The sequence below is a fragment of the Hyla sarda genome, chromosome 4, assembly GCF_029499605.1.
Source record: "Hyla sarda isolate aHylSar1 chromosome 4, aHylSar1.hap1, whole genome shotgun sequence".
Lineage (NCBI taxonomy): Eukaryota > Metazoa > Chordata > Amphibia > Anura > Hylidae > Hyla > Hyla sarda.
In genome coordinates, this window is record NC_079192.1 from 117157630 (window position 1) to 117177493 (window position 19864).

Here is a 19864-nt window from a genome sequence, read left to right on the forward strand (position 1 = left end):
CATACATGATAACAAATGTGATTACTGAACCAACAAAGTAACTAAAGTTATTTAACCAATGAAGCTTAATATTAATTTAAATAAATATTCAGCCTTGTAATGCATAGATTTCATAGGTCCACAAGCTCAGGAGATGCTCTTACTGAGTGTCTCCCTTCTAGCACAATAAGGTGGATTCTGAGCAGGAATCCACTCTCTATGATGTCTACTATTGTTGGGCGCGAATATTCGCATTTCAAATTTTTATCGCGAATATCGCAAATTCACGAATATTGCAAATATATTCGCTATATATTAAAAATTTTGAAAATTCCCTTTTTTCTGCATATGCGCATATTCACATATTCTTTCTTTTCACTTGTGGGCCAATTAGAATGATGCAAATATACTTGTCAGAGGTTATCAACAAAATCTCTAGCAACCAATAGTAAAGTTGCCCACCCCTCAATGTTTTCTTCCTCGAATATTCAAATATGTGAATATTCACATATGCAAATATTCATATATGCAAATATAACGAATACGCGAAATTCACGAATATAGGACGAATATTTGTCTACATATTCGTGAAATATCGCAAATTCAAATATGGGCAATGCCGCTCATGACTAATGTCTACAAGACCTAAGGCTAGGTTTCCATACAGGTTTTGTTCTAGCTTTTTCAGCAGTTTCATGATGGTGCTTTTTAACTAAGCAACTTGTTTATACTTCCTTGTGCATCTCCTTAGACACTTTTAATAGAACAATCCCGGTGACATAGATGAATGCATGTCTCCAAGACACCAGGAGTTCAATAAGTACCTTTACTTATTAAGCTGACAGGATTTAAGAGCCATAATAACATTGTTCTGAACTCAAGTGTACACAAAAGATAAATGTCTCAATCTTGTTTGTATTCACTGTAGCTACAAGTTATGCTTAAAGTTTAATTTACCTATTAAATAAGAAGAACTTCATGGAAAGCGACTTCATGGAAATAGTGTAAATCTAAAGGTGACAGTTAAAAGCTAATTGGATTCCTACAAGGCTTCCTAGTTGCTGTGTTAAGTTTCACTTCTGAGGGGAACATTGGTTTACACCTTAAGGGTACGTTCCTACTTGGCGTATACACAGCGTATCCCTCCCTCATCATTCCCACAAGGCTTTCCCGCATCCGGCAGCAACCCTACATACATAGGACTGCCGCCGGAAAGCCCTGTGTGAATGGTGAGCGAGAGAGACGCAGCGTATTTCCCGCTGCTTCTGCAGATTTTGAGCAGCGTGAAATACGCTGCGAATACGCCAGGTGGGAAGGTGCCCTAAGGCTAAAGCTCTTGAAAGTAAATGTGGCAAACTAGTTTTTAGTGGCTCCGTTTGGATAGTAAAACGTGCTGGATGGAATTAGCATTTTTCAGATCTTACTCCCAACTTGAGAATTAGAAGTATTCATGGCTTAGTACTTCTAACACAAGAAATGTTGAGTTATGTGTGTTTAAGGGTTTCATCAAATGGTCTATTTCTGGGTAAGGTGTATTAAAGGAAATCTGTCATCAGTGTCACCTGCACTAACCTGTCGGTACAGATAAGTAGTAGTGCAGGTGACACTGATGACAACAATACTCACCTTGTCCCGTTCCATGCAGTCGTTCTTCGGTAATCTTCTCCGGTATCTTTAGCTCCAGGCCCGGCTTGGAGCATGGGAGGAGTTTAGTGACATCACCCCTGTCCGGGCATGCTTTGAGTTGCAGTTTTGCAACAGCTGGATGCACACTGGTTTGGAAACACTGCTCTAAAGTAAATACATTGTTTAGACTATGAAAAAACTGCAGGAAATATGGACATACTGTAAAAGGTACCTACTAAATGGTTTTCAATTGGTTTCCAATAGTTTTACATCACGTATGAAAACAAAATGTGAGCTGAAGTGCAGCACAAACTATTAAAATGTAATGTTTATGATCCCATATGGTGAACAGTGTAAACGTAAAAAAGAAAATACCAATAGCCATAAAATGCTGATTTTTGGTCAAATATAGCCTGTAAAGATGGGTATCATTTTAATTGTATTGACCCACAGAATAAAAAGAACATGTCCGTTTTTCCATAAAGCGTACAGCATAAAAACACCCCAAGTGTCGCAAAACTGCAGATTTTTTTTATTTTTATTTCTCCCTAAAAATAATATGGTTCTATAGATGTAAAAATAAAAGAGGTATGTCTTTTAGGAGGCAAGGGTAGAAAAAATCTAAATGAAAAAAAAAATTATTTGCTGAGACCAAAATGAGCTGTATCCTGGTGCTGGTGACTCAGGGTGACTCTGTGCTGGGGGAATGATTTACACAGCACACTACTATAGATAGCATGTGGAGTGGGGGGGTACTGATTGACTGGGTTTGCAAAGTGCCGTGTGAGCAGAAATGCAAGAAACAGCACCACTTTTGTATTTAGTTTGGATGTGGATTACAGCTCAGGGCCATTGAAGTGAATAAAGTGATTTTTTTTAACTCCTGCATAGCCCCTTTTAATGACCCACTCATAATTGTAGACTTACAGTTAAATCTTTACTTTACTTTTATCATTTTCAAACTATACACTGTAGTTGTGAATTATTTCTGTGACACTTGCCTTAAAGTGAGCAGCTTGTATTGTCTGCATTCTGTCATGCATACTTTACATGTACAGTATGCTATCATCCAGGAAAAACATGCAATTTCTTCATCTCTTTAAAACTTGAACAATCTGGTTTGATCATGAACGTAATATCACACCTCCTCCTCAGCACCGTATAAAATATCTCCTTTATTTACATATATGAAAATCTCCTGCTGAACATCATACTAGAGGTTGGTGTCAAGCAAAGAACAAAACAGGGAATCTGATGAGCCTATTATGTATATATTGTGACAGAGCTCAGAGAGTTCCCTGTGTTTGTGATTAAGTACAACCTGAAAATCATTTAACGATAATTACAAATGTTGTATTTCGCCTTTGACTTCTATCCTCACCACTTATTGTAAAAGTCTATTTTTACATTTCAGGAATTGGAATATAAAGCAAAATGTAAAGTTGAGAATATTCAGGTCTTTGAAGATTTATGTGTACAAGGAAGTTATTTCAATTGTGCTTTCATTCTGTCTATTCAAAAAAACACACCAATAAATAATTTATTTTTTCACATTTTTATTTTATATAGTGCTAAAATATGCTTCAGCACTGTATAACGCTTAATATCAGTCTCACCGGTCCCTGTCCCCAATTAGGCTAACAAATGATACTTTAAATTAACCTATCAGCAAATGTTGCTTTCTATCTAAGATATATCTAGCTTATTTTTAGAAGACTACACTCATCTCCACTTCCTCATTGAAAGTGTGATAGATTTATATAGATTTATATGTGTGTATATATGAATCTTATATACTGTATATGTAAAATGCCCATTTAGGGTGAAGACTCCCCATTCCTGTTATTTGTCCACTCCTCCCCTATCTGCTCTCTCTCATATCACCCCTCCCATCGTCTGAAGACTTTGAACAAAGAGAGCCCAGGAAAGACTGAGGAGTGGCATGCCTTTCCCCCTAGTTGGGGGTGGGAACTTATGTTAATGACAAAGGTGATATAATTATTTTATTATTTCTCTATGCTTCGGTATATACATTCTGTATAAGGATTTGGCCGGGAGTAAGATAGTTACAAGAGCGCTGAGTTAAAGCCACCACAGATGGCGCCCAATGTGGGGGCCTGGGCTATTTCGTTCATAATCTAGTCGTGCTGAATTGGGGAATCATTTTGAACCAAAGGAGATGGCACAGAGGAAGGCAGTGGATCCTCTCCGGAAGTACGGTAAGAACACCTTTTTGTACCTAGTCACAGTGCTCCTGCCCTGCCCCTCCTTTGGTTTATTTTGATCCCTTAAGATGACTGGTTTGTGATGAAGAAGAGACATTTAATAATTCTTGTCCAGAGCCAATTACCCATGTATCTGTTATCATAATGCATAATGTATCTATTTTACTGCCCGAGTGTGTATGAAGTGTGTGTGAGGGAATAAGTGGAATTGGGACTGTTCATTGGGGAGTTGAGTTACGGAGTACGTTGTCATAAATAAGCATTGGGATGTTTAGGCATCATCAGAATGTTTAGGACAGAGTTGTAAATAGATAAGTGATCTAGGACGGACAGGTTCTGTTTGCCTGGTATAAAGTCATAATTAGAGCTTATCTAGGACTGGGGGTACAAGGGATTTTCCCAGCAATAGCAGATTCCTGGAACTTGTCCCATTGCAACTGATAGAATATGTGATATGTGTCTTGTATTGTGTGTGTGTCCATGGATGATTTTTAAATTAGCTAATTCAGACAAAGAGGGGGAAATAACTTCCCTTCTAATACTAGATCTAATGTATTAGTGTTTTAAAGATATCTCCTAAAAGTAAGGGGTTTTTGAGAGGGCTTTAGTTGGCAACAGCTGGGGACACCCAAGAGCTTGTTGGTTTCTGGTTTTTAGGAGGCAGAGGGGGCTATAGCTGCAAGGAGGGGCTTTGGAATGTGCAGAAGTAACCTAATCTTACTGATAGAATTGCATATGGAGAGGAAGAGGGGGAAGGGAATTGCATGGAGTTGTATAGAAGAAAATGCAGTTTGATGGAAAGCATGTGGTGAGTTCAAAATGAAATTGATAAATTATAGATATTAAGGCAGTTGCAATTTGAAATATATTGATGGTTGATAGGATAAGAAGCTTTATATATATATGACAGTGTAATATACAGTTATATATAACAGCGTGATTCTTGAGAACAATTGTGATTTGACTTAGTTATATTGTAACCATCTCAATGGATATAGATAGGCAAAAGAATGTGAGGTGAATAGATAGGCATAAGGTGTTGGCTGAAAGTATGATGCAAATATTTAGGTATTGAAGTTAAAACTGATGTACAGACATACATTTGTTTATAAACTGGTGACAGGATGGTGAGAATTATCATATCTTCAATTAAGAGAGTCTTTGTAGTAAGCAGGGGGGAGGGAGTGTGAAAATTGGTCTGTATGATACTATTATTATGGAGCTAAGAATTCCTTATGGAGTGACACCTTAAGATCATAACCCAGATTTTCTCTCTCTCTCTCTCTCTCTCTCTCTCTCTCTCTCTCTCTCTCTCTCTCTCTCTTCTCTCTTCTCTCTCTCTTCTCTCTCTCTTCTCTCTCTCTCTCTCTCTCTCTCTCTCTCTCTCTCATATATGATAGATTAGGAATACATGGAGTATGACCAGTGAATGGATTTAGGTGAAACTGTGTATGTACATGATTATGTCATAATGAAACTACTTGATGATATTTTATTAATCTCTTAATAAGTTTGTTTTTGTAGGAGTGCAAGATGGATAAAAACAAAATAAGGAAATTTATAAGGAAATGCAATTAACTGTCTGATTGTATTATAGGAGTAACGAGAGAAGTTTGGCCATGGAGAATAAAATAAAACGAAAAATAAATGAAAAAGTGATCACTGTTTAATTAATGAATATTACTTTAAGCATTTAAAATCAGCTAATGGTTTATTGATTATAAATAATGCGCATTGAAGATGATTTTTTTCCCAATTTTTGAAAGAGCTCTGTATATTTTTTATTCTTTTACATTTTGTTTTTGGTGAGAATGTGGGCCCTGTGTGTGTTGTATGTTGAGTATTTGTAAATGTTGGTATTGTTACATGTTACATGTGTATGGTGTGTCTCCATGTAGGCACTGATTTGCTCAAGAATTTTTGAGGAATGAACAAACTGAAAGAAAGACAAAAAGCCAGACTCAAAGGGGTGGTGACCAGTGACATAGAGGAGTGGGAGGAGAAAGGTGGGGCTTATAGGAAGATTGACAGAACAGCCTTTCTAATGAAACACAGTCACAGTAAATTGAAGGAACTACAAATCTGTTTAAACTTGAATGTGTTATAGTACCTGCATACACAACGTGATATACCTATACATTCTGCATTGTATTTATTTGAATAACATCAATTTTAAGTGGATAACTTTATAATGATATTTAGTGTAATACGAAGATGCTGATTGTCTTAAACTTATATAAAAAAAATAATTAAATAAATAAATAAATAGATAAATAAATAAATAAATAAATAAATAAAATTTTTCAAGAGCCATGATAGGATATCGGAGAATCCTTGGTTAATGCTGAGTTATAAATGTAAGTTTGTTCTAAGTAATGTAAAGATGTAATACATAAGACAGGATATATGGTGACCACACGCAGAATGAAGTTCTACTGCAATAAACCACTCGATCTGAGCTGGTGGTTTAGAGAGGTAGAGTTGAAGGTAGAGATGTGTAAGATATCTAAAGGTATGACACAATGAGTACGGGTACACTTTAATTTCCGCCCACAAGTATGGGCCTATTGAAGTAAGAGTGTTGTAGAATCCTTGAGCAAACCAATCTGTAAATGTGTAATTCAAGTGGTCAAAGTCCGAGAGCGGCCAGAGAAAGTGGCCATCGTAAAGATTAGAGCCACATGAAGGAAACAGCCCCAGAAGCCAAGGGGACTGAATGGTGAAGGAGGCTGCCAAGGCTGCAGTGCTCCTGTCCCCCCCCCAATGATGGTACAAAGTGTACAGGTGAATGGGCAATGTGGAATTTTCTGGTTAGGTCTCTTGCAGGAACCAGCTATGCATGCTGAGAGAGACCAATGGAAGAAGAAAGAGGTGGTACAGTGCAAAGATGGCATCCGGAAAGAGTTGGTAAGAAACTGTATGTGCCAGCAGTCTTGTACCCCATGGTAACATATATGACCCCATACACTAAGCAACAGGGAGCAATGTGCATAGTAATGTCAGTACATTGGGTCGCCTCAGAATTCAACAATGCAGAAAGAAGGTTTGTACAGACATCATCATTTACATCTGACATATGACCTTGGTAAAAAAAAAAAAAAACAATAAAGGTACCTGACCAACATACTCCATAAACACTTACCTGTTTCAGAGACTATGAGTAGACTTCATCTAACTGCCTGGGGTAGGTCAATATCAGTATCTCCTTGTCAAATTGTACTGATCCCTAACCATAGATACAGTAAAGTATACAATTAAGAACCTTTTGTAAAACTGTACCTAGTTCAGATTCTGTAATTGTCACCCATTTCTTCAAAACCTGTGCAGGAAATAAGTGAGGAAAGAGAAGATTGCATATGATGATCCCGTATAGATGTATCTCTGATAACTGTTAAATTTATGTCTGTGCATAACCATGGTTGTTCCAAAGGGAAAGATAATCACTATGGATTGTTACGATGTGACATTGTATGAGGAGAATCAGTAGGTGAACATATACAAACAGCAGGGTGCAACAAGTATTTCAGTGAGTAATAATGTTATAAAGGAAAGGAATACTTGGTGTAAGATTATAGAAAGGATAGACCTAGCTAGCAGGATGAGTAAGTGGTAACTATCGTAAAGTATGGGATACTTGGGGATATGAACTTTAGAGTTAAATTAGAAAGGAATTAAACTGGGGAATACACATTAGTCAAGACACTTCTGCCCATACACACTTCCATTACCGAAACAACAGAAGAATCCAAACCACACTTTAGAGGAAAACGTGCAGCCCCTGCTGGGAGTTTTGATCCCCTTGTGTATATTGATGTTAAAGGAGTCCCTAGGGGGGCCCCAGATGAGTTTCATAGTTATAGGTCAAGTAAAAAGCTGGAGTTGAGTCAATAATATCCCAGGTTTCCATGAGTAAAATTAATTATATCTATTATAACCAGCGAAGATTAATACATTTCTTTGTAAATGCTCTTTAAGTTTAGACCGAACAACTAAGAGTCACATCCGCTATAACATTCCAAAATGGTACGGCATTAGATATGATGTATGGTGTAAAAGGAAAAAGGGGGGTATACAAGATGTTTGGGAGACTTGTTGCACATATATCTCAGCCAGCATAGGACCGGTAAAATAACCATACTCATAATTCTAATAATTTTGCTTTGTTGTGTGTTGTGTTTTGCCTAAAGAAGAAGTGTGAGACGACCGACAAGAATGCCACGCCAGTGATGACAAATGTGGACTTTGAGATTACAGATGAATCCTATACCCCATTACAGAGCTTCAATGCCATCTATAACACCAGTGACCCATAGGGACAGCATCTGACTCCATATGTGTAAAGTCTGAGGCTAAGGGGGTCCATGGATAAGCCATGGGTCATCTAAAGTACAGTGAAATGTTCGAGAAAACACATTGGGGCAGATGAGTTAGGATGATGGAAATTAGGGAAAGGGAAAATTGGTCATTTTAGGGGGGGACTGTGATAGATTTATAAAGATTTATATGTGTTTATATATATATATAAATCTTATATACTGTATATGTAAAATTCCCATTTATGGAGAAGACTCCACATTCCTGTTATTTGTCCACTCCTCCCCTATCTGCTCTCTCTCATATCACCCCTCCCATCGTCTGAATACTTTGAACAAAGAGAGCCTGGGAAAGACTGAGGAGTGGCATGCCTTTCCCCCTAGCAGGGGATGGGAACTTATGTTAATGACAAAGGTGATATAAGCTTGAACGATTTGAAATAAAGGGAGTGGACAGCACACAGAGAACGCTAAAGCACAATGGCTCTGTCTGATTTATTTCTCTATGCTTCGGTATATACATTCTGTGTACGGATTTAGCCGGGAGTAAGATAGTTACAAGAACACTGAGTTAAAGCCACCACAAAAGTAAGATCATTGGGTCTTTGAACCCAAATTATTTTGCGTGCATCAAGCCATGTTGCACCCTTTTATTAACTTCTAGTTCTTCTGCCTGCTATCTAGTGGCTTGTAGACATACAAATGTAATAACCTACAGCAGGTGCAGATGGTACAGCAGGGAAGGATTCCTGTGGTTGGGACTTGTAGTTCTCTCTCGGTTACAGTCTGTGTCATGCAGGTTACACTTCGAAGGCTTTCTCAGAAATGCATTGTAAATTGTGGGCATGCGCAGTGACCAGGGGCTGCACAGCAGGTTTTGGTATGTGTAGTTCCCAAGGTATAGTGTCCAGCCCAGTGGTGTTTGGGGTGCCTGTAAAGGTGTGTGCCACAAGTATGCCAGACACTGTGGTAACTTGAACAAGACAAGCCTTTTTATTTGTTGTTGTTTTTGTTTAGATTTCTTTTTCAACAAATAAAAACATAAGAGGTTAGAAAAGAAATGTAACGTAAACAAAAAGAATAAAGTGTATCATTTATCAAGAAGAGTAATTAATGAAGTTCATTATATAGAAAATAATTGAGGTAATTTCTGGTTTTCAGTGGTCTTGTCTTGAAGCCTTCAAGAGAATTGGCATTTACCAATTCTTCCACAAATTTAGACACAGTGTCATAACCATTGACTGCGTTCCAGGGCATCTAAAATGGCAGATCCACATGTCAGTACATGAGGCAAGGAACGCTGGGAAGGGAAGGGAAGATGACGGGATAACCCTGAATCACATGCAGGATGCAGCCTATCAGCAGCCAGTCACCCTTGTGATGTCACAGACCTATTTATTCGGCAGCCATTTTCCGGCTCATCATTTCATTCATTACACTGCAGAGCGATAGGACAGACATCGCTGTGTGTGTTGCACAGAAAAGCTAATTCCAGCAGCGTTTCACATGCTAGTCAGATCAGTGTTCTGGTGGACAGTGAGCAGTGTTTTTTCACTGAAAAGGATTTTTACTGCAGCCATTAATCTCCCAGTCACTTTCTTCAGCATTGTATTACAGAAAGGAGCAGAGAGCTGTGTGTTGCCTCATACATTTCTACAAGCTGTCTCAACTTCATAAACCTTAGCAGAAGAGGCAGGAATGATTTTTCAGCACAATTCTGTATTTTTGTTCCACAACAAATCATCTGCTGGTTATACTAGTCTGTTGATGGTATAATACCCAGCAGTCCATTCCTAATAGTCTTGACAGAGTGCAATTTTGTGTTTAGTACACAGCTTTTTTGTGCTGCAGCACTGTTGTGTACTGCTGTTTTTTTTTAAGCGTACTGTACCACATTTTTCTGCCCTCATAAGTGCATACCACATACGTACATCTAAGTAGTGTACTATTTTTTACTTGTTAATCTGTCAAGGGCCTAGATATTGTCAAATTCCAGGCAAAAGTAATCACCGGTTGGTGCTTTAATAAAATATGTTTTGTTAAGCGTACTGTACCACATTTTTCTGCCCTCATAAGTGCATACCATATATGTACATCTAACTAGTGTACTATTTTCTACCTGTTAATATTTCAAGGGCCAGCATACTGTGAAAGGGCAGCCAAAAGTAATCACCGGCTGGTATTTTAATCCAATACGTTTATTAACCGTGCTGTAGCACATGTTTCTGCCCTCATAAGTGCATACCACATACCTACATCTAAGTAGCGTACTATTTTAAACCTGTTAATCTATCAAGTGCCTAGATACTGTGAAAACCCAGGCAAAAGTACTCACCGGCTGGTGTTTTTACTCAGATACTTTGTTAAGTGTACTGTAGCGCATTTTTCTGCCCTCATAAGTGCATACCACATACGTACATCTAAGTAGTGTACTATTTGTTAACTGCTAATCTGTCGTGGGCCTACATACTGTGAAAGTCCAGGAAAAAGTAGTCACCGGCTGGTGTTTTACTAAAAGAATTTTTTTATTTCATTGTACCATATTTTTCTGCCCTCATAAGTGCATACCTGATACATACATCTAAGTAGTGTACTATTTTGTACCTGTTAATCTGTCAAGGGCCTACATACTGTGAAAGTCCAGGCAAAAGTACTCAATAGCTGGTGTTGTACTTAGATTATTTTTTAAGTGTACTGTAGCACATTTTTCTGCCCTCATAATTGCATGCCACATACCGACATCTAAGTAGTGTCCTATTTTGTACCTGCTTATCTGTCAAGGGCCTATATACTGTGAAAGGACAGTTAATAGTACACACTTGCTGCTGTTCTAGACAAATACTGTTTTAAGTATAGTGAAGCGTATTGTACTCCCCTGATATATGCAATAAGTATGTTAGGCAGAGTAGTGCCAGGATGTGCACAGTGGAGTGGCAGAGGCCTAAAATAATCAGGTGCATGCAGATGTCACAGCAGAGTAGGGGCGTGTGGCAGCCCCAGTTGCAGCAAGAGATCTGAGCTCCCGGTGTCAGCTAGCAGTCGTGTCTCGACCAGCAACCCAGCAGCCGTGATTGATCGGTTCACTCGGTCATCCACTTCATCCCAAGTGACATCCGACACCCCCAGTCAACAGTCAGTGGGTTCCTCAGACTCAACCTTCACTTGGCATGACCCTCATGCTGCTGCTGCCACCTCAAGGCTCTGTCATTGTGCTGCTCTATGGTCTCATCATGCTGATGCTGCCTCTTCCACGCTTTGTCATTGTGCCACCATATGTCTCCTCATGCTGATGCTACCACCTCCAGGCTCTTTCACTGTGCCGCCATATGGTCTCCTCATGCTGATGCTGCCACCTCCAAGCTCTCTAATTGTGCTGCTCTATGGTCTCCTCATATTGATGCTGACACCTCCAGGCTCTCTCATTGTGCTGCTTTATGGTCTCCTCTTGCTGATGCTACCACCTATATGCTCTGTCATTGTGCCACCATATGGTCTCCTCATGCTGATCCTACCACCTCCAGGCACTGTCACTGTGCTGCCTTATGGTCTCCTCATGTTTATGCTGCCACCTCCAGGCTCTCTAATTGTGCTGCTCTATGGTCTCTTCATGCTGATGCTGCCCCCTCCAGGCTCTCTAATTGTGCTGCTCTATGGTGTCCTCCTGCTGAAGCTACCACCTCCAGACTCTCTCATTTTTCTGCCATGGATACTGCAAAACATAATTAAGGGGCTGGTCCACAGTTTCAGAAATCCCTCTGCATTAGGGTCACTTTAAGGACTGCTGATGCTGCCACTATATGGTCTCCTCATGCTTCAGCCAACTCCAGGCTGTGCTATTCAGCCACTATATGGTCTCTTCATGCTGCCACAAACTCCAGGCTGTGCCATTCAGCCACTATATGGTATCCTCATACTGATGCCACCTCCAGGCTCTGTCATTGTGCTGCCATGTGACATGTGACTCCTTGTTAAATTTGGTCCTTTGTACCCACACGCCAGGGCCTAGGACACTAAAACTTGGGAGTTAAAATTTTTATTTCAAAATCCTCAATTTAAATTTCAAAATCTTAAATTTAAATGATCTCTTCATGCTTGTGCCAACTCCATTCTGTGCCATTCAGACACTATATGGCCTCCTTATGCTTCAGTTTCAGAAATTCCTCTGCATTAGGGTCAGTTTCAGGACTGCTGATGCTGCTGCCACCTCCAGGCTGCCTCATTCAGCCACTATATGGTATCCTCATGCTTCAGCCACCTCCAGGCGGTTAAATTTCAATGGTCTCCTCATGCTTCTGCCAACTCCATTCTGTGCCATTCAGACACTATATGATCATCTCATGCTTCAGTTTCAGAAATTCTTCTGCATTAGGGTCACTTTCAGGACTGCTAATACAGCTGCTGCCACCTCCAGGCTGTCTCATTCAGCCACTATATGGTATCCTCATGCTTCAGCCACCTCCAGGCTGTGCCATTCAGCCACTATATGGTCTCTTCATGCTGCCACAATCTCCAGGCTGTGCCATTCAGCCACTATATGGTCTACTTATACTGATGCCACCTCCAGGCTCTGTTATTGTGCTGTCAAGTTACATGTGACTCTTTGTTAAATGTGGTCCATTGTACCCACATGCCAGGGCCTGGGACACTAAAACTTATCTTAAATTTAAATTTAAAAATCTTAAACTTCAATGGTCTCCTCATGCTTCTGCCAACTCCATTTTGTGCCATTCAGACCCTATATGATCTCCTCATGCTTCAGCCACAATATGGTCTCTTCATGAATCAGCCACCTCCAGGCTGTGTCATTCAGCCAATATACGGTTTACTGATGCTGCTGGGCCTAAAAAAAATGATGGTAGCATTAGCTACCATAAATCTCAAAATTCATCTTTTAATCTTAGGGATTAAGCAGCCCTAGTGTCTACTCATGCTGCTGCCAACTCCTGGCTGTGTCATTCAACAACCATATGGTCTCCTCATGCTGCCAACACCTCCATGCTATGTCATTTAGCCCCTATATGGTCTCCTCATGCTTCACTCACCTCCAAGATGTGCCATTCAGACACTATATGGTCTCCTCACACTTCAGCAACCTCCAGGCTGTGCCATTCAGACACTATATGGTCTCCTCATGCTTCAGCTACCTCCAGTCTCTGTTATTGTGGCGCCATGTGACTCCTTGTTAAATTTGGTCTTTTGTGCCCACAGGCTTTGGCCCGGGGCAATAAAACTTGGCAGTTAAAATTTAAATTTCAAAATCCTCAATTTCAATTTCAAAATCTTAAATTTAAATTTCAAAATCTTAAATTTAAATGTCAAAATCTTAAATTTCAATGGTCTACTCATGCTTCGGCCAACTCCAGGCTGTGCCATTCAGCCACTATAGGGTCTCCTCATGATGCAGCCACATCCAGGCTGTGCCTTTCTGCCACTATATAGTCTCCTCATGCTTCAGTCACCTCCATGCTATGTCATTCAGCCACTATATGGTCTCCTCATGCTGCCAACACTTCCACGCTGTGTCATTCAGCCACTTTATGGTCTCCTCATGCTTCAGCCACATCCAAGCTGTGTCATTCAGCCACTATATGGTCTCCTCATGCTGCCAACACCTCCATGCTGTGTCATTTAGCCACTGTATGGTCTCCTCATGCTGCCAACACCTCCATGCTGTGTCATTCAGCCACTATATGGTCTCGTCATACTGATGCCACCTCCAGGCTCTCTCATTGTGCTGCTCTGTGGCGGTGATTCTAAAAGTGATGCCTGTAATATGCATATCATTCCGAATAATAGTATTATTTCACTACCTCAGCACACTCCATATGCGAGTTAGAACAAAGCAAAGTGTTCTACACCCCCTATTGAGGTAGTCCAGAAATATTTGTGTTTAATATAGATTTGCCGCAAATAAATTTGGATCAAACCAAATTTTTTCAAAAAATGTGGCGAATCGGCCAAATCGAATTTTTCAAAAGTTCATTCATCTCTACTTGTCACTAGTCCTTTATTGACTGTCTTTGTGAAATAGCTAGCAGTGAATCCTGACAGAGCTCAGCAGTGGGATAAGATGTCCACTTATCCCTTCAGTAATATATTTTTCAATTGTAGGGTGTAGAACAGAAGAATCTATTCTACTTTTAAATAAAGGCTTTAATTAGGCTTTGGACACAAATATTTCCGCAGAAACATTACATGGAAGCCCAAGCTTATATTAGGAATTTTTAGCAGGAATTTAAAGCTGTCTACCTTATAAATAGACCAACTGGCAGGTGTCTCGGAGGAGAAGCTGCCTCAATATATCCTCTTATTAGAGAGACTACTTTAGAACTAACTGAATTTTTTCCCCCTGAGTCTATTTTTCTCACTGAGTCTATGTGCATGCATGCGCATATGTTAACCCATATCTTCCAGTCATGCCAGTTACAAATATGGTTACAGTAAAATCCGCAATAAATAAGGCACAGATTAATGACACCCAACCTCAGAGATGCACTGCACACATTCAGAATAAGGTGCTTGGACGCCAGCAGCAGTTATGCAGTAAAGCCATTACAACATTCTGTAGCAGTTACAGCTATCTGTATGTATGTATTTGTGTATATATAGGATGGGGGATAACCAACTGATCGCTTGAGGTCCAATTGCTTTGATCCCTATTAATCATAAGCATAAAGGTCAACTGCCCCCCAAAGGGAATGTAGTGGCAGCATTCTCAACCCCCATTCCATTCATTCTTTATGGAACTTATGAACAATATTAGATATGTATGGCGTGGTGGTTGAAGTAGTGCACCATTTACTCAGGGGTGATTGATCTCTGTCCTCTTTAAAGGTGGGGGTCCCATTAGTTTTAATTTTAGGATAACCACTGTCAGATACAAAAACTTTTGATATGTTGTAAAGCACGCAAATCCCATAGGTTTTAGAATTGCTTTCATGACAAAATGTTCAGTATTTCATACTGAAAAAGCCAGTTAAACAACTGCCCCCCTGTCTGCTTGGACACTTACTAGTCCTGCTGTGTCCATGCATCATTCCCTATGTCATGGACACACTTCCTTGATTGACAGCTATGAGCACAGGGCTCACAGCTGGAGGAAAAATCCTCCCACATTCAGCTTGTGTCCCGCTACTGTCACTGGGAGTTGTAGTTTTGCTAATGCTAGGGGAGATGTGAGCAGACAGCATACGGAGGGAGGGGGCTCAGACCTGCACAGTGAGGCCACACCCCCTCCCTTTGAGAGGAATTCAGACTAGTGAGCTAAACTAAAAGTGTAATAAAAAAATTAATAAAGTGCTAGACACATAAAATTGTGATGTACATGGTCAGGATTAGGTACTGAGTGATATATTTAAATATTTTATTTTATTTTTTTATCTGATGGGTACGCTTTAAGTTGATGAACTCATGTTATATTTTACTTTACATTATCCTTTACACTTTTGTAGATGTCCATTGAGTAGAGTTGTGGTTAAAAGGTACATTGTAATGTTGCGGGGAACCATTTGGCCTCATAATTTACCAGCAAAATTGTGTTGCCATTGGCTACCACATGTGGGCATGGTTTCATTAGCATATGGTAGCCACAATGTTACATATCACAAGTGATTTTACATGTTTTATGGGTGTGGTCTTTGATATGTATTATACTTCCATAAATGGAGGCTGTGTGCCCTTTTTGGATGTCATCTTCCCTTTTTTCAAATGATAATTATATTTTGACATGTTCCTGTGCCCGCCTCTTTGTCTTTACATGTAATTGTTTTATTAGTGTGGGTAGTGCCAGCCATCACTAGTGTCTGTGGGAAAATAGAAGTAAACATCATGAAGTAAAAAGGTACAACATTTTATGAGATGTGATTACATTTCTGTATGCCAGTGATACATGGATGGAAAGAGTATGGTGTATTATTAATGTCTGCTCTGCTGCCAGCAGACTGGTATTTATTGACTTCTGGAATATGCTGCTGTGTTACATGTTGTAAACAAGGCTACTAACTGCATGTGTAAATTATGTATAAAAGGGAACTGGAAAGTGTAATTCCAGCCAGCAATCAAAACAATTAAAGATCCCTTAGAGGGGATTTACCTATGGCAGGCGGCAATGTCCATCACTTATATCAGTCTATTACTGGATGCCAGAGATAAATGGTTTTTCCAAGTGTCTGCATTATCCACAGAAGGTGCAATGTAGCTCTGGCTTTTATGTTTTAAGCAAGCGGTTCTGCTACCCCGGCTCTTAATAATCAGTGCGGTCTGCTTGTTGTCCTGCATGGGCTTTATTTTCTATGCAGTCTTTTTTTTGCAGGCGTGCAAGTAATAATGTACTATACATTTTAAACATATGTCTACTAGCTGTATTTAATTACATCTTACCACTCTGTCACCAGGAGGCTGCAGTGCATATGACAGTAAATCTTGTTCATATCATATATTAGGACATTGGATATCAAAGAAAAGGGTTAGAAGGCAGAGTCACACTGATTTTGATCCAGATTCCCCACTGCTTATTTTAAGCTGTGTTCAGTGAATATTTTTTGCATTTTTAACATGCTTTTTATTTTATTGGCTCTCAGCAAACAAATTAAAAAATGTAATTGTTTAAAATGCTACAAAAATACAATGTGAACATAGCTGCATTAGTATTTTTGTTTGATTTTTAGGTACATACATCTTAGCACTGCTGAGCAGTAGTGTTGCTCGCGAATATTCGCAATTCGAATATTATTCGCGAATATCGCATATTCGCGAATTCGCGAATTTCGCGAATATAGCGCTGTATATTCGTAATTACGAATATTCGTTTTTTTTTGTTTTTTTTTCTCCACAGTACACATCACAGTGATCACCCCTCTCTGCTTCCAGCTTGTGTGGTGTAAAGAAGGCTGTAATACTACTGTGTGAGACTGGCGTGCGAAAATTCGCATATGCGAAAATTAGCATATGCTAATTTTCGTATATGCGAAAATTCGCATATGTTAATTTTCGAATACGCGTATTTTCGCACACGCGAAAATAAAACGAGAATATAATGAATATGCGAATATTCGCGAATATATGACGAATATTCGTCCATATATTCGCGAATATTCGCGAATTTGAATATGGCCTATGCCGCTCAACACTACTGAGCAGTAGAAGACTTGCAGTATTAGTTGTCATTTTGACAGCCACCCCACATTCAAATGATAAGTGTTTAAATATGTTCATATGAGTAGAGGTGCGTGGCAGCCCTGAAGCTCCGATTGACTTTCATGGGAACTTCAGTATTAATCCACATTGAAGTCAATGGGTTTAGGGTTTTCCCAGGTGAAACTGCACCATCAAAAACAGAACATCTGTTGTCCATGTGCATTAAGAACATATACATGAAGATAAAGGTATATGCACACACAGTGCATCCACAGCGTATTTGACGCTGCAGATGCGCTACCGGAAGTCACAGAGCAACGGCAGAGCTTCATGCTCCCTGTAGTGGTGTTATTCTGCTGACAAACAGAGCTACTCGGCCGCAGCAGGGAGCTTGCTCTGCAGTCGCTCTGTGACTTCTGGCAGCGCATCTGCAATTTCAAATACACTGCGGATGCGCTGTGTGTGACCCTACCCTCAGGGGGTAAAATTCTTTGCATGATAACCATCTAGATATATGGAATATTTTAACAGCACAGCACTAAAGGGTTATCCCAAGATTGCAAGGTATTACCTATACACAGGGTAGGGTATACAAGATGAATTAGAAGTGCCATGAGCAACCTAAGTGTCCCTGTTTGAATAGAGAGAACATCCTATTTTAAATTCATAGGTATTGTGGAACTATGGAGTCCTCCATTGCAGTTTTAACAGCTTACCTACTCATATAGAAGAGTATTTGTGAGGTCAGACATTGATGTTAGCTCACAGTTTCCATTCTAGTTCATCAGAAAGGTGTTTGAGGACCAGGGCTCTGTACAAGCGAGTCAAGTTCTTCCAAACCAAACTCACCTAATTTACCCAATAAGCTTTATGCACTGAGGCACAATAACATTGGACAAGAAAAGAGTCATACCCAAACAAAGATGGGAGCATAGAATTGTCCAAAAAATTTTGGTACCTTGAAATTGATATTAATTCCAGGTGAGGTTTAGAATGGTACAGTCATTTAGTCAGCAGAGCATTGGTGACTTGTATGCACTTTGGGCCTCAGCACTCAACAATCCTGCCCTACAACTTTACACAGCCTCTATCTTATGGCTGTAGTTATTGTAGTTCCAAAATGCTGTCAGTTTTTGACAATGTCACTCACAGCTGATTGTGTATTATCTTGGAGGATTTACATTTAATAAACTGATACTGGCTTTCTATTACAGTGGTGGATTTTATACACCTGCTGCAATGAGACTGAATAAAACACCAGCATTAAATGATAAAGAAGTGGGGCCCAATACTTTTGTCTATATTGTGTTCATATGCCTATCACAAGTTATAAAAACAATTAAAGCATACCTGGAGTTTTCAAAAACTTTATATATAATGTAGATAATAACATTATATGGATATTTGTAATATACATGTGTATATTTTTTGGGTGAAAAGAAAACACTTTCTTGTCTCAGCAGCTATTGCCTTTGTGTTTCTGTACAGAGACAAAATACAGGAAGTCGGAAGACAGGCCAAGCAGGGCTCTATGCACCGAGGACAAGCAGGACTCTGTGCATCGAGGACAATCAGTGCTCTGTACACTGAGGAAAAGCAGGGCTCTGTACACTGAGCACAAGCAGGGCTCTGTACACTGAGGATAAGCAGGCCTCTGTGTACTGAGGACAAGCAGGGTTCTGTACAATGAGGACAAGGAGGGCTCTGTACACTGAGCACACGCTGGGTTCTCTACACTGAGGACAAGCAGGGTTTTGTGCACTGAGGACAAGCAGATCTCTGTACACTGAGGACAAGCGGGGCTCTGTACACTGAGGACAAGCAAGGCTCTGTACACTGAGGAAAAGCAGGGCTCTGTACACAGAGGACAAGCAGGGCTCTGTGCACAGAGGACAAGCAGGGCTCTGTACACTGAGGACAAGGAGGGCTCTGTACACTGAGGACAAGCAGGGCTCTGTACACTGAGGACAAGCAGGGCTCTCTGCACTGAGGACCAGCAGGGCTCTCTGCAATGAGGACAAGCAGGGCTCTATACACTGAGGACAAGCAGGGCTCTATGCACCGAGGACAAGCAGGGCTCTATGCAAAGAGGACAAGCAGGCCTCGGTGCATCGAGGACAATCAGTGCTCTGTACACTGAGGAAAAGCAGGGCTCTGTACACTGAGCACAAGCAGGGCTCTGTACACTGAGAACAAGCAGGCCTCTGTGTACTAAGGACAAGCAGGGTTCTGTGCACTGAGGACAAGGAGGGCTCTGTACACTGAGGACAAGCAGGGCTCTGTACACTGAGGACAAGCATGGCTCTCTGCACTGAGGACAAGCAGGGTTCTCTGCACTGAGGGCAAGCAGGGCTCTTTACACTGAGGACAAGCAGGGTTCTGTGCACTGAGGACAAGCAGAGCTCTATACACTGAGGAGAAGCAGTTTTCAGTGCACTGAGAACAAGCAGGGCTCTGTGTAGTGAGTATAAGCATGGCTCTGTACACTGAGGAAAAGCAGAGCTCTGTACACTTAGGACAAGCAGGGCTCTGTACACTGAGGACAAGCAGGGCTCTGTGCACTTAGGACAAGCAGGGCTCTGTGCA